At 36.5% G+C, this 15,880-nt stretch overlaps 1 long non-coding RNA gene across 2 annotated transcripts in view; it reads left to right on the top strand.

Annotated features, from left to right (window-relative positions):
• LOC110344873 (uncharacterized) overlaps positions 1–15,880 on the top strand; it is a 157,275-nt gene that overhangs the window by 39,773 nt on the left and 101,622 nt on the right. For both annotated transcript variants that reach the window (XR_015449661.1, XR_015449660.1), the window contains exon 2: positions 717–817. This is a non-coding gene — a long non-coding RNA (uncharacterized LOC110344873). The remainder of the gene's footprint in view (positions 1–716; positions 818–15,880) is intronic.

Below are 15,880 nucleotides of genomic sequence, written 5' to 3'. Positions count from 1 at the left end.
GCCTCTCAAAGTGCCAAATTTACAGCCACCATACATGGCTGCTGATACTATTTTTAATATATTGGGTTAAATAAAACATATTAAGATTCTTTTTATGTTTCATTTTATCTTTTTAAGTGTTACTTTTAGAAACTTTAAAATTTCATATGTAGTTCCACCATATTTCTCTTTGACAGTGCTGCTATTCTACCTATATATCAAACTTTAGTTGGTAGTAAATCTCTTTTAAAACTTTTAAAAAATTGTTTTATGGTTTGTCTTTTCGCACTCTTTTTTGATGAGTTTTGATGAGCAGAAGAGACTGCTCTGACTGCAAATACAAATATAGAGATTGGAGAGGGACCAAGGAGAGAAATCAGTTAGTCCTACATCCTTAGAAAAATTGTTGGACTAGATTGGTGAGGAATACAATAGAAGTGGTCAAGGATGACCTACTAGTTCCCAGTTGCATCATGGTGCCATTTACTGTGGTAAACGTGTTATGATTTGTATCTGTCTTGTATGTTCAGTCCTGGAACTTTCCAAAGGTGAGTGGATCATGTGAACTCTGACCTCATCAGTGTATTAAGTCATTGATCAGATAATATCTCAATAGCATTATGAGAAGGTAATGAAAACTGGAAGTGGGGCCTCATTGAGTGGATCATGTTGGAATGACCTTGGGGACTTTATCTGGTCCCTAGCACCTTACTCTCCTGCTCTTCCTCTGTCCTCAGTTTCTCAGATGCCATGAGCGGTAGGATTCCTCCTCCATGTCTTTCTGCCATTATGTTTCTGCCTTGGAGCCAGGGGAAAATGGACTGCAACCTCTGAAATGGTGAGTCAAGTAATCCTTTTCTGGCTTACACTGTTTATCTAGGTATTTAAAAATCTGACAGACCTAGGAAGAGCAGGTTTAGAGGTGGAATCGAAGTCTTCAATATTTGACCTTCCAAGAGGAGTTATAAACTAGAGCAATGAATTGGGAGTGCTTGTATTTCAAATTCCCCTTACAGAAGTGATTGAACCTTGCATCCATTAACTAATGTTGAATACATAGCAACCATAACATCTCTGTGGTAAGTGCTATAAGTATTTACTTCTCATGCATTTGTGACACTGTGCACAATCAGCTTATTTGGCCTGGCCTTAGCCTCTCTGTACAGATTGAGCTCTGAAGTGTTCCATGTGTGTTTATTGTACATTTCCTGCTGAAGGTATAGGAACTTCTCTGTAGAGCAATTGTGAATTCTCCTGCAAGCATGGGATGCTCATGTATAAGCAAGCATTACATCATCAACCCTACTAAACTGCCCACAGTTACTTTTCGCATATTACGTACATTGGTTAGAGCAAGTCAATAGTCAAACCTGATGTCAATGGAATGGGCAGTAAACTCTGCCCACTATAGTAACTGATATTTTCCATAGTTTGGATCTTAAATGCTTCCCAAAGGACCATATAGTAAAGGCTTAGTCACTAGCTTGGCCCAGTGGAAGGTGTTGCAATCTTCGATCAAATGGAAGATCTTCCAGGTACTGTCAAAGTGCTCCAGAGTACCTAGTGGGACTCTGATCTCTTTATTTTTCTTTCTCTTTTACTGGTGGCCACTATGAAGTGATTAGTTTTGCTCCCTCATGTGATTGCTACCGTGGTGTGCTGCCTCACCACAGCTCCAAAAGCAATGGTGCTAACTAACCATGGTCTGAACCCTCCAAAACTGTGAGCCAAGTAAGCTTCTTTTCCTTATAAGTTGACTTATCTCAGGTATTTGTCACAGTAATGGAAAGCTGACTAACAGAATGGTAAAAAGACAAGAGACACAGGTTGTGGATATATAAGACATGAAGAAAGATGAAAAAAGAATTATAAACAATAATTCAATTCATCACAAGTCTTAATATTAAGGTAAAAAGATAAAAACAAGAGCTTTAAAATTATTTGTTAGAAAGATTCCCAGAAGTTGCTACATATTTCTAAGAGATATTGTAGTCTGATAGTGTGTTAGTATGACTCTAGATGTGAAGAACTAAATTGAGAATATATTAATAATTAAGAGATGAGCTTAAAGGGTAACTGATGCTTCTTGCATTCTACTTTTCTTACCAATTTATTATGAGCTTGACTAAGGAGATAAGCAGAATGAATCTTTGGGAATGTACAGTTTGCACAACAATAAACAATTTTGCAATTAGAGGGATATGCTTTGATATTCTATAGTGCTATTAGTTTTCTGAACTTTTTCAAGTTTTTTATCTTTTCTGAGGCTTAGTTTATTCATTTGTAAAAATAGAAATATATGATTTACAGAGCTGTCACATGTATTAAAGTGAAACATGTATAAAACTTTCAAATATTTGCCATTCAAATATCTTTTACTTCTTCCCCCGATCCTATCAGTACTCTTTTTCTGTAACACTTTATTGTCTATACTTATTTATTCCATCTTTCTCTTCAGTCCTTTCAAACTACAACCCCCTTGACCATTGATAAATTGTTTGTAATTCCAATTCTTCATACAATGCTTAACACATAGTAGGACTTCAAGAAGATTTTCTTTATCCTATTGAATTTATGCTTTCCTTCTTTGTTGAAGAAATTAGCCTAATCTATAGAGACAGAAACATGTCCATGGTTTCCCCAGGGCTAGAGACAGCAACAGAAATTGTCTGCAGATTGACACAAGGGTCCTTTTTCTGGATTAAGGGAAATTTTGTAAAATTGGATTGTTGTGATAGTTGTGCAATTCAAATTTACCATAGAACTCATTAAATTGTACACTTACAATGGACAAACTTATGATTTGTAAATTAGGAAGCTGTTAAAATTAGCTGAGGAGTTGTTGTGAGCTACTAGGCCAGTCCTTTCTCTTTTGCAGCCATGGCCTAGGTCTTGGAATAAGGTAAAGTAAAACAAATATTTGGCTGGTGATTGGGAGAGTTTGTTATGCACGTGCTGTCCCATCCCATGTCAGTAGTATGTTTCATCTATTGGACGATTCTTTCCACTACCCACTATTTAGCCCTCCTGCAGGTTGATCGTATTTGTTCATAAATACAATCTTCCTGTCTTTGTTCATAATATTTATTTTGAAAATCATTGCCCAAATAAAATAGTTTCATTATTTTTCTTTTGATATGTGACAGCTAAATAAGATTCTGCTTGACCACAAAACTAGTCCTACTTTCTTCCCTTCCTTCCTTACAATCATGAGTCTACTGTGATAATTCTGCTCTAACCTTTATATTTTTATATTTAAAAAGCTATAAGCACTTCTTTGTTTTGTGTTTGTATTTTAGTGCATGGTATTATACTTAACCATTCTTTTTGTATTTTTTCTACAAAGCATAACTTTTGGAATTCTGATCATGGTTATACATAGTTTTTTTCCCCCAGATAACGGGATATATTTCATTTCTTCCACCTGCTGTGTGCAATTTATTGCATGAATGCACTATGCTTTATTTATCCTATTACTGACTAACATTTACATGGTTTTAGCATTTTGTTGCTAAAAAAATACTGCAGTGGACACCATGCAAGATGCAAATTTTTCTCCAGGAAACATATCAAGGAGTGAAATGACACGATAGCACAGTATCTCCACTTGCAGATTTTCTAGATCTGGTCCAATTATTTTTCAAAACATATGCTAGGTTATGCTAAGGTGTAATAAAGATTAAACCCAAAGATAATAGCCAACTAAAATTGCTCCTGGTCTATTACTTACTCATCACTGTGCAGTAAACCAGAAATCCAGATGCATGACCACTTGTGGTTCTGGTCTCCACAGCAGCCAGCTAGTGCTAGGGGAAGGAAAGGAAATGTACAAAAGGCAGACCTGCTTCTTAAAAGGTCTGTTTTTGAGGTGGTCTCCAGTGACTCCAACTAGTGAGAACTAGTTATTAGGCTGTGCCTTGCTGTAAGAAATCCTGAAATCTTAGTCAGTCCCTAGTGCAGCAGTTACCTCCCACATAAATATGTATGCTTTGGGAGAGAATAAAGGAGAGTTATCCATGCCTAGCTATTTCAATGTTTTATGTCAAATGTTAATCCCATCGATGTTTGGTACTGGAAAAATATAATTTCTTCCCATTTTATAGGTAAAATACCATCTCACTGGTGCATTTTGGACTTATCTGTCTCTTTTGTATAGCCCTGATTCTTAGTGAGTTGAGATATATGTTTTTGTCAAAAACTGTGTTGGTAAGATGAGCGTGGTGGTGCATGCCTGTAATTCCAGCACTCAGGGAGCTGAGGCAGGAGGATTGTCATGAGTTCAAGGCCAGCCTGAACTACATAGTGAGACTGTCTCAAAAACAAAACAAAACAAAACAGAAAGGGAAAAATATGAGGAAAGGAAAAAACAGAAACAAAGTCTTTATAAATAGGGAGGGGTGGAAGGGTTGAAGGGAGGGCAGGGCAATGGGGAAAAAATAACCAAGATATATCATGTAAAGATACGACTTCCCAACAATGAATGCCATCATAGTGTATACCTAAAATGTACCAATAAACTTAATGAATTCAAAAAAAGGAAATTACACAGGTTAATAAAAAAAAAGCAGAATGGAAAGATTGGTAAAAAAGATACTGATTAATTCTGAAATGACCAGATGGCAATGTTCACATTAAATGACATGATTAATCAGTGAAACCATAGCACAGTATCTGTGACCTTTGGACTCAAGCACATGATGAGAGTTTGTCTTCTTCATGGTATAACCAATGCTTTTCAGCATATGAGGCCCAGGAAGTAAAGTGATTAACATCCCATACGGTCGTTCCCTTTATCCACAATTTCACTTTCCACACTCAAACATAGTCCAAAATATTCTCTAGGAAATTTGGAGAAATAATTTGTAAGTTTTAAATTGCGTGCCATTCTGAGTAATGTGATGAAATCTTGCACCACGATATTCTGTCCTGCCCTGTATGTGAATCATCCCTTTGTCAGTGTATCCATATAGTATATGCTACCTTCCTGTCAGTCCCTTAGTGGCCGTCTCAGTCATCAGGTTCTCTGTCACAGTATCATGTGAGAGGTACTACTCACCTTACATAACTTGTTGTGGTATACTGTTACCATTGTTCTATTTTAGTATTAGCTGTTATTGTTAACATTTTACCATGCCTAATTTGTAAATTAGATTTTATCATATATGTGAAAAAGCACTGTATATACAGAGTTCTGTGAAATCTTTGTTTTCAGAAGCCCCCTAGGGATCTTGGAATGTTTTCCCATTGATAAAGAGTAAATATTGCTCGTGTGTTTGCTCCCGCTATTGTCTATTTTGTTTTGTTGAGATGGGGTCTTTCTATGTAGTTCAGGCTGGCTTTTAACTCTCTGTGTAGCCCAGGCTGGCCTTCAACTTACTGAGATCCTCCTGCCTCAGCTTCCTGAGTGCTGGGACTTTAGGCATGTGTCAAATGCTAATTATGTTGGTCTTCTCTAATATCTTGTGAGTCTGTTCAAGGTAAGAACTGTGTTATCTCAACTTTTGTAGTTTCAGCTCCTACCACAGATCTTGAACAGTGCTCAATGTATCATTTTAAAATAAAATAAATAAATAAAATACACTGAGTTGTCTTAATCAGTGTGAGCTGCTATAACAGAGTCCCACAGACTGGATGGTTTATAAACAGAAATTTCTCTCAGAATTCTGGGAGCTGAGAAGTTCAAGATGCAAATGCCAACAGAGTGGGTGTCTCGTGAGGGTCCTCTTTCTGGTTCACAGAGAGCCATCTTTTCAGTGTGACCACACACAGCGCAAGGTGAAGGAGCTCTCTGGGGTCTCTTCCACTGGTGTCCTCATGGAGTCTTCATCTTCATGACCCAGTGGCCTCCTGAAGGATGCACCTCCTAGTCCATTGCATTGGGTTAGATTTTATCATATGAACTTTGGAGGCCAGAACCCATTCTGTCTATAGCATGGGGGTGTTCTTCAAGGAAAACTTAATTATTTCTGATTGCTTGAAAACTAATTTGCAGCCCAATCTTGCAAGCCCAGATGAGAACCAGTGGGTTGGAGGTGTAGTTCAGTGATAAGGTGAGAATACTTAGCATATGCAAGGCTCTGGGTGATAAATACCTGGCACTAAACAGACAGACAGACAAAATAATTAACAAGGAAACACACAAGTAAATAAATGAAATGTTTCTGAAGTCACATTCCTGTCCACAGATCTGCCTGTCTTGTCTGTCTACCCTCGATGTAGATGAAATGGTGGAAGAGACTGCCTTTAAGCTTTACATGCTATGATGTTAGGGTAAGGGAAGAAGAGGCAAAAACTATATGAGGTGTAGAGGAAGCCAGTGGAGAAATAAAGCAGAGAACACAGGATAGAAAAGAGAAATGGCATTGTGAGATGATTCCTTTATTACATAGGTTTGAATATTGAAATAGATTGTAATGAAATTATTTTTAGGATATTTTCTTTAAAACAGATGTGATCTTGGAAGAATGTCGAAAGAATAGGGAGCCCAGAGGACTCCTAGGCCAGTTAACTTAAATAAATCTAAAGAAGGCTGTGCAAGCTGCCCATGCAGTGGACCTGATAATGTGGACAGCAGCATTTGATATTATTCCCTGGCGGAAAGATTTAAAAAATTCTTCTAGGGTGATTTTTTTTTTTTTTTTTGGTACCGGGGATCAAACTTGGGTCCTTGTGCTTGTGAGGCAGGCTGCGGAACCACTGAGCTAAATCCCCAGCCCCTTAAGGTGATTATTTTAATGGCCTATCTTCTGCAGACGCATTTAATGTGTTGGAAATCTCAGCATAAAGCTTTGAAAACTTCTTTTCATTTTGGTAAAAAATTACTGACCAAATGATAAATCATGCCATTTGATGTCCTCTTCTTCCCAATAGCTTTTGCAGTAAGAGTAAGCTTGATTGCCACGGACAGGAATCTGTGCATAACTCAGGGACTTCAGTGTCAAACCATCAGCCAGGCTGGTGCTGGCTGTCCACATTAACTTCTGAGGTCATTTGCTGAAATGTCTTCTGGTCCAAGGTACAATATCCCCAATAACTTATTACCTGATGTGATTCCTATTTCAATTTTTAGCAGTGGAAGAGACATTTTTAAAGTTTCAGTGGATTGAAAACATTGCTTCTGTGGTTTCATTGCTGAATTTAGTTAGAAATAAGTATTTCCTCGGGCTGTTAGGGACCCACGCAGCACTGCATCTGTTTCTGTAAACAGTATGCTCTTCAGGGTTATCTCCATTGTGTCTATCACCGTCTTTCGTCCCTTCTTTCTATTATTGTCCAAATTTAATTATTCATTTAGCATTCCTTTACATATTATACTATTGGCCATCTCATTATGTTGAGATGGAAATTTCTCTAACTTCTGTTAACTTTAAAATCCAGTTCTCAGGTAGTATAAAGAATAGTGTCCATTATTTTAAAGTTTCTATCCTAGTATTACTTGTCACAATTGCTAATTCATTCACTTATATAATTCAATGTGAACAGAATGAATATATATGTTATTGTCTTTAATGTTTTCAAATTAATTAACCATCAAAAGATGGAACACTATAAATTTTCAGAAATTATCATTTTTCTACTAATGGAAATTATCTATTCTAATTAAAATCAGTTATTTTAATATCTGTAGACAATGCATTTGTTCTCAATTTTGAACAGTACCTGTGAAATCAGTATAGGACATATTCAACTGCTTTACTTACTGTAGTTCTGTCAAGCTATCAATTTCTATCTTTTCTAAGCATTGAGTTATGGAATTACAGTATGAAATTCTATATGTAGAATTTATGGATTTGAATATAAAATTTCAATATTTAATCTAATTGAATCTTTATACGTTGTACCTGATGATATTCAGCTACGTTTTTTCATTTATCCCTTACTTTTCTTATGTATATCCTGTTTCCCATATGCTTTTCACATAAACTTTTTCTGTGCTTAAAATTTCAACTAATATACATCTTTCCTTGAGAAATCTATCATTTTCTTTAGTATAAACCTGTTTGTTTAACCATTAAATTATATTTTCAATTTACTTGGTGATACATTCCTTTATGTGTTATAAACTGTATATTGTTCTGCATCTTAAGGGTGTGTCTGAACTATTGCATATACCATGCATACCATGCAATAGTCTAGCCAGTATTTCCTATCCTTTTCCATCTAGAAAATTTCTTATAAAAAACTGAAACACTGGTGATAAATCTCTGTCAAGGCAGAGATTTGTGAAGTGAAGTGTGGTCTTCAGTCCACCAACACCAGCACATCCCAGAGCTGTTAGAAATGCAGATTCTCAAGAACCAACACCAGACCTATTAAATTAGAATTCACTTTTTTATCAAAATCTTATTTGTATGTTTATTAAACTTTAAGCACTGACTTAGTTCCCCAATTTAAAAGATAAAAATATAGGGAATTCAAGTGGTGGATTTTACGTAGGGTTAAACAGCCAGTTAAAAAAATAATGAAAGCCATAAATTGTTAATGAAATCACATTTGTTTTACATAGTTAAGCACTCATTGGAGAAAATAGGAAAGTTCCATCATGCATAGGAAGCATTCTCAGAGGCCAGTATAATTTAGGACGGTATTGATCTTCCCAGTCTGAGGACATCCAAATGAGAAAGGGAAGAAACTAGTACATTATACAGAAGAGACCAGTGGCAGGTATCGGTTGCATTTCAGGAATATCGTGATGCTCTAATGGTAAAATAATAAGTTTTCATCAAAGTCTTTGGCCTCCTCTCTGGACAGTCTCCCCTAATTTAATAACTCCCATCCAGGGATTGCCAGAGGACAAGGAATTTACATATCGACTACTATATGTGTCAGGCATTAGTGGGAATAATGGAGCTGTTTTCCACATCAGTGCAGGTTTGCTATGGCTTTGGCATCTGGCCTGTGAGCACATGGTATGTCCATGTAGTCCAGATACTAAGTTCTTGAATAATGGATCTCATGGTGGTGCTTTCTGATATAGCTCTTCAGCTGAAGCATATTTAGCATTTTTCACCATATTTAGCATTATTTTCAGTGGAAGTATTTGACAGTTCCACCTAGAAAAGAGAGGCATTGATTTTACTTTTAAATATTCTTACCAGAGGAAGAATGAGTTCTGATCCTAGTTACATAATTGCAGACAAGGAATGCACCTGCTCCTAAACAGATAAAGGGCAACAGTTTCTGAATTGAATCGTCAGCATGCAATTTTATTGCTAACTTACTACAGTCTTCCCTTTGTCCTTCTGGCCCCAGCTGGAACATTTTAGAATCAAAGGTGACTTCCTGATAAAGTACAGAATTATCTGCATGTTACTGATCTCATTTGTTTATTATCTTGATAAACTCATGGCTTGTTTTCCCCCTAATTCAGATGTAGTTATTGAAACTTTCATGAAGCCAGAATAATCTGTATCCAAATTATGCATAAATTGAAAACTTCCTTAATCTATTTTTGGCAAAGACAGTGAATAGCACAAACTAACTGGTTTTATCTAGTCCACATTTTACCAACTCACATGTAGCTTTAAATTTGAAAAAAAAAGAGGAATTATATATAGATCCCCTCATTTCATGTATATCTACCTTGTAAAATTAAATAAATATGATTATGAAATATGCTCTAATAATAAGTACAAGTGACAAGATTCACCAATAGTTTTCTTTCTAGGAGAAACTCTTTTCTAGCAACTTTAAGGGTATGATGATCCACAATACATATTTTCAGAATCCGTGTGATTGTAGAATCTCCTCTTCATTTTCTCTCTAACATGGATTGTTTCCTCAGGTGTTTCGTGGAGTTAAGGATTAAGAAGAAAGTTAATAGATTTCTGTACAGTCACTCAGAATGTATTGTCAGCTGCAGTGCTAGGCTCGGGAGAGAAAGAAATTCCCACCTTTTATCATTAGACTTCTACTTAATTTTCCTTCATTTGCATCTCAATTCTGCAGCTTACATTAAACCTGAGAGCCTATGAATTGCAGGCAGGAATGGGCTTTATTGCTCTTATCAGCATTCTCATATGTGAGCACCAAGCGATATATTTCTGGCAGATGTGCTTGACTGCACAGCCATCTCCTATATGAATGAGGAAAATCCTAAAATCTACCATTTGTCTTTTTCTCATATCATGAAGCTGTCAACCTGTGAATTTATTTAAATGGCATATTTTTCTCTTCCTGTTTAAACTCTGTAACACTAGTTCACCTTAGACTGTGAGAATTATATCTCAAATCTTTATCATAAAACTTTCCTTACCAAAAACAGAAGAGAATTTCTCTTTGTTCCCGTATCCCAGGATCTGATGAACTAGCTCTACCACTCCCAAATTTACCTTTTCACAATTTTTAGCATCAAAAATAGCCTCACTCTGTCTTATCTTTCCAACTAGTATTCTAAATCATAAATTTGTCTTCGTGGATATCTCCCTCCACTCTTCTGATCATTTTAATTGCTCTTCTCTGGACTTATTGCAAGTCAGTCATATTTTATCCACTGAAAACAGATCTATTAAATCTTCATTAGTGGGAAGAAAAATGGGAAAGATCATGGAATACTTTAAACCTCATGTCTCATTTAGATCAATGTGTGTTATACATACTAAACTTTACAAGTTTGGCATTGTTGGAGAGCTCTGACATGTTTTAAATTCTCATTTAATTATGTTTTCATACTATTTCATACTTATCTTTTCTACAATTAGGTGTCTCAGGCTTTACCACATGGTAATAAGAACTTGTAAGTTGCTCATATTGAAAATAACATTTGACAAAAGCTACACAATTATTTCTGATATTTTTCTTGTTAATTTCAATGTGTTTTTCTAATTATTCATATGCAAAATTTTAAATGTATTTTAATCCCAAATGTTTAATATTTTATATCATTATGTTCTTCAATTCTTGAACTTTAGGACTTAATTTTCTTTTTAAAATTAATTCTGATAAAGCCGATGTAATTTCATCATTTTAAATACCTAACACAGGACTAGCTATGACTGTTATAAAATCATGATTAGGTTAGGAGATATTGTTCTGGCTTGTTCTGAAATTGTCTTCCTATTATTGTTACATGTTATTGTTTTTCACTTAGTCATGTAAACCTACTGTAATAATTTAGATGTAGGAAAAACATATGTAGGTACTTATTCTTGGTCATATTTGATGAAGCACAACAGTTAAATAAAAACTCATCCTTTAGGAAGGATTTGTATTGTTTCATTTGTTCATTCATTGTTTGATGCTCAGCGGAAAGGTACCAGTATTTTTGCTATTGTTCTTGTTCATTTCACAAGGCATGAATTCAGGTATGATTTTCCTTCATGGAATAATTGTTTAGCAGATGTAAACTTGGAGCATTTCTGAAAGATTGGTATCAGATCAATAGAGATCTAAAGAATTCCATTGTTTACAGGGTTTTTTTTCTTGTATAGGTATGATCATTTGTGCTTTACTCATTGTTTTTATTCTTTAAGCTTCCTTTCCACCTGGGTTTTGAATTTTGGCAAGTTGTAGGAGATGTTTTTCTTTGCATTTTCTATAGCTTCTAACTAAGCACCTAATAAATATTCATTGAATGACATGTCAATTTTCTGTAACAGTAAAATAGTTTGCTCATATTTCCAATTCTATGGTGATTTAATTAAAACATAATAGCTTTAGTAAAAACTTTCTCCAAGACAGTTTGTAAGTTTAAATAACAGTGTCTGTTTTTCCACATAAATATGCATCACCTCAAAGAAGTCTATTCCATTAGTCAGGCATGACCTATGCTTTAGAGAACCATATTACATTTTTCCAAACAGATTATGTTGGTGAAAGTGCTCAGTGATTCTGCCCTTTCTTTTTCTATATATGCAAATAATTTCAATCAACATAATTGATGCTGGGCAACCATAATTGATGCCAGGCAATTGATCATGAGATATCTATTCCTAGTGCATTTTCTGTGGGGAAATGTTCAGAATGTACATGTAACTGATTGCAATATGCCTCTAGGCACACACTCTACCCTTTAAGTGGCATAAAAAACTAGTTGAGCATAATAGCCCAAAGGTAGAAACAACCAAGGTATCTATCATCAGGCGAAGGAATAAACAAATGTGGTATATCCACACAATGGAATGTTATTCAGTCATGAAAAGGGATGGGGTTCTTGTATATGGTTCATGCAGGTGACCCTAGGAAGCCTTAGACCAAGTGAAATGCATCAGAAATAGAGAGAGAAATATTGTATGATTACATTTGAAGAAGCTAAAGTAAGAACTTTCATAGAGATAGAAAGAAGATTAGAAAATACCAGGGCCCAGTAGGAAGGAGAAACGGGGAGATAATAAGGTAATGACCACAACGTTTCTGTGCAGGATAATGAAAACATTTTGGAAATGGTGGTGAAAGTTGTGCAACACTATGAATATAATTAATTCCATTGAGTTAAATATGTAAAAAGTCAAGATGAAAAATTATGTTACGTATATTTTACCATAAATTTGCTTGTATAGCTCAATAAACTGATGTTTTAAAAAGTCCCTTAGAAGTTGCGTGGAAGCATATAACTCTTTAGTGCTCTTATCACCTTTCCATTAAAAGAAAACATGGAAATAAGAATAATGATAACTATAAAAGGAAAATAAAGGTTTCTCCCTTTCCTCTGGACACCCACGGAATCTGCTTAGAGTGTGTGAAATGTGTAGAAATCCATGTATGATTGGTATTCCAGAAGGCCTAATCAGCACTCATGGATGTAAAAGCTTTCAAAGTGAGTTTTCTACTGGAAAGTCTGGTTAAATCCATTCTGCTTCTCTCTGTAACTTGGCAGCAGCTCATATTGTCAGAATGTCTCTATGGTGTCTGCGACAGATCCCTTCTTGTTTTTCTCCCACCCTTCATGGAGGAACTTTGTAAACTGGAGGAGCTGCAGTGCTATCTGCAGGGCCTCTGAGTCCGTGAGCTTCACAACTTTGCCAAGATTACCAGCTTGCCAGGTTTCAGCTGCCAAAAGACTAGCCCAAGCTTCTTCATATGATGAAATATTAAAAAAAAAAAAGCCATGTGCTTGGCAGATTTGGCCAATTCCCCCTGCTTCATAGGGAAAATAAATCTCTGAAGAAGTCCAAGGGAGAGCTCCCATCTGGTCAGTCTCCTGGATTTCTCAATGTCGCTCCCAACACCTAGCGCCAAGGGTCAGGAGGGTTTCCTGTGCTGGACTGAGGCTGGCTTCAGAGTCCAGTGCCAATATGCTAAAATCAGATGGAAGCCTAATGAGGTGGGAATAGGCAGGGTGGTTTCAACTAGCAGTATTGTCACTGCCGCTGGCGCTCTCCTAGAAGGGCCGACATTTCTGCAATAAAAATTGGAGGACTGTAATAGCTGGCCTTGTTGTTGCTGACTGTCCATTAATTCTTGAAGACTCCCCAGCACATCCCACTGAAAACCCACCCAGTAACTATAACACTGCATCCTGGCTGATTCCGAGGCAACTCCACTGGAAAAGCTGCAGAATTGTTTTTATAGTGCAGACGCTGTGCAGCTATCTTGGCTCATTTCCTGCTCAGATCTTTGGTTCCAAAAGCCAAGCCAATTTTTCTTTTCGTTCTGGAATGTTCGTGCTTCAAAAGTTCACATCTTTCAGAAAACCCTCCTCTTATAATAAATAGTGCTAAGAAACTTGGGGGCTCATTGTGTATTCAGACTGACCCTCACGGTCTACTTGGCTTAACCATGAATTGTGTTTGCTGGTTGACTTTTTGCCTTGGGCAACTGAAGTTAATAGTAATTAATAATAGCAAAATATTTAATTATGTTATTATTTCAGATTTTTATGAAGATTAAAAGTCACTGATGAGATATGCAAATTGTGAGCCAAAAGGACATTATCACTTTGGGGGACTCCAGAAGAGAATGAATATTTTTATTATTGCCCTTTGAATTCATTTTTTATTTTATTTATTTAATTTGAGGTACCTGGTATCTTACTTTTCTCATTGTTGAGATAAAATACCTAACCCCCAAAGTTAAAGGGGGAAAGGTTTACGTAGCTCACAGTTTGTAGAGGTTTCAGTCCATAATCAGCTGGCTCCAAGGCAGGGTGGCACATGGCAGAGAAGCATCACAGAGGAGAAACAACATGACGCGCACAAAGTAGCAAAAGCAACAAGGGGCTTTAACAGCAACGTTCTGCCCCTTTTATACTACACGGATTAGGGCAGTGGCAAACCAATCAGTGGACTGATTTAGTAATCACCCACCCTTAATCTCAAGATAGATTCAGCCACCCCTGAAAAAGCCCCACTTAGGACCACATGAGGCTTTGGGGAGTTCTCTAGACACAAGCCATAACCCCGGGGATTGAATCTGGGGGCTTTACACTGAGTTATATCCTCAGTCCTTTATTTATTTTTATTTCAAGATAGAGTCTCACTAAATTGACAAGTTGCCACACATGGACTTGAATTCATTTGTTTATTTATTTATTTATTTATATTTTCAATACCAAGGATTGAACCCAGAGTCTTCACTTCGAGCTACATTGTCAGGCTTTTTTTTTTTTTTTTTTTTAATTTGAGACAAGGTCTCACTAAGTCATTTCATTTCCCAGTCTGGAAACTGCAATTGCAGTCTGAACTTGCAATCTTCCTACGTCAGCCTTCCAGAGTGCTGGGATTACAGGGCTATGCCATCATACCTGGTTGTCTTTTGAATTCATAAGTAAACTCAGTACATTATTTTTGCTTCTCCAGCTAAAGACTCTTCTATAAGCCCTTCAGGGTAGGGAAACACCTGCATGCAGTCATCGCCCCAACCAAACTCTGGACCAGTACATTCCACAGACACAGACCACATCTGCCCCTGAGATGCTTCCCCTGACCAGCTATACTGTTGGGACTTCAAACTCAGCAAAGTTAGCCTTGGATTCCAGTTTTCTTCTCTTTAACATATCCCACTAACTATTCCTCATCTCCCTTCCAAAGCTGAGAGTCCTCTAAGACACTCCCCTCACCTTTACCCTCTCAGTCTAGCTAGGCAGCAGGCAGCAGGTCTTGTTGGTCTTCCCCTGCCCCTAGTTTTCCACTGTTATTCTGCCCTTCAATATGCACTTTTACTTCTTTCCTTCAATAGTAAAACATTATGACAAGGATGAGTTAATATCTCTCAATTATAACTATCAATGTTAATGGTCTCAATTCACCAATCAAAAGAAATAGACTGACAGAATGGATTAAGAAGCAAAATCCAACAATATGCTGTATACAAGAAACACACCTAACTCAAAAAGAAATACATAGACTGAAAGTAAAAGGATGGAAAACAGTTCTTCAAGCCACAGGAACCCAGAAAAATCAGGGGTAGCAATTTTATTTGCAGACAAAGTAGGTTTCAAATCAAAACTAATTAAGAGAGATAAAGATGGTCACTATATCCTTGTGAAGGGAACAGTTCAAGAGGAAGAGATGACAATCCTAAATATATATGCACCAAATACGAATGCCCCCAACTATACAAAACAAATATTAATGGACATGAAAAACTAAATAAGCTCTAATACAATTGTAGTGGGGGATCTCAATACCCCAATATCACAAATAGGTAGATCATCTAGGCAAAAAATTAACAACAAAATTCTAGAACTGAACCAAGCTATTGAACAAATGGACTTAATAGATGTTTACAGAGTGTTCCACCCTACAAAATCAGAATGCTCATTCTTTTCGGCTGCACATGGGTCATTCTCCAAAATAGACATGTCTAAGTAAATGTAAAAGAATTGAAGTTACCCCCTGTATATTATCAGACCATAGTGTAATAAAATTGGAGATCAATGACATAAGAAACTCCAAAACTCCCACAAACACATGGAAATTAAAGAACACCCTCCTGAACAACAAATGGGTCACAGAGGAAATCA

The sequence above is a fragment of the Heterocephalus glaber genome, unplaced genomic scaffold, assembly GCF_053883595.1.
Source record: "Heterocephalus glaber isolate CG9 unplaced genomic scaffold, H.glaber_assembly_v1.0 deba00000768, whole genome shotgun sequence".
Taxonomy (NCBI): Eukaryota; Metazoa; Chordata; class Mammalia; order Rodentia; family Bathyergidae; genus Heterocephalus; species Heterocephalus glaber.
This window is presented reverse-complemented; position numbering and strand designations above follow the sequence as displayed.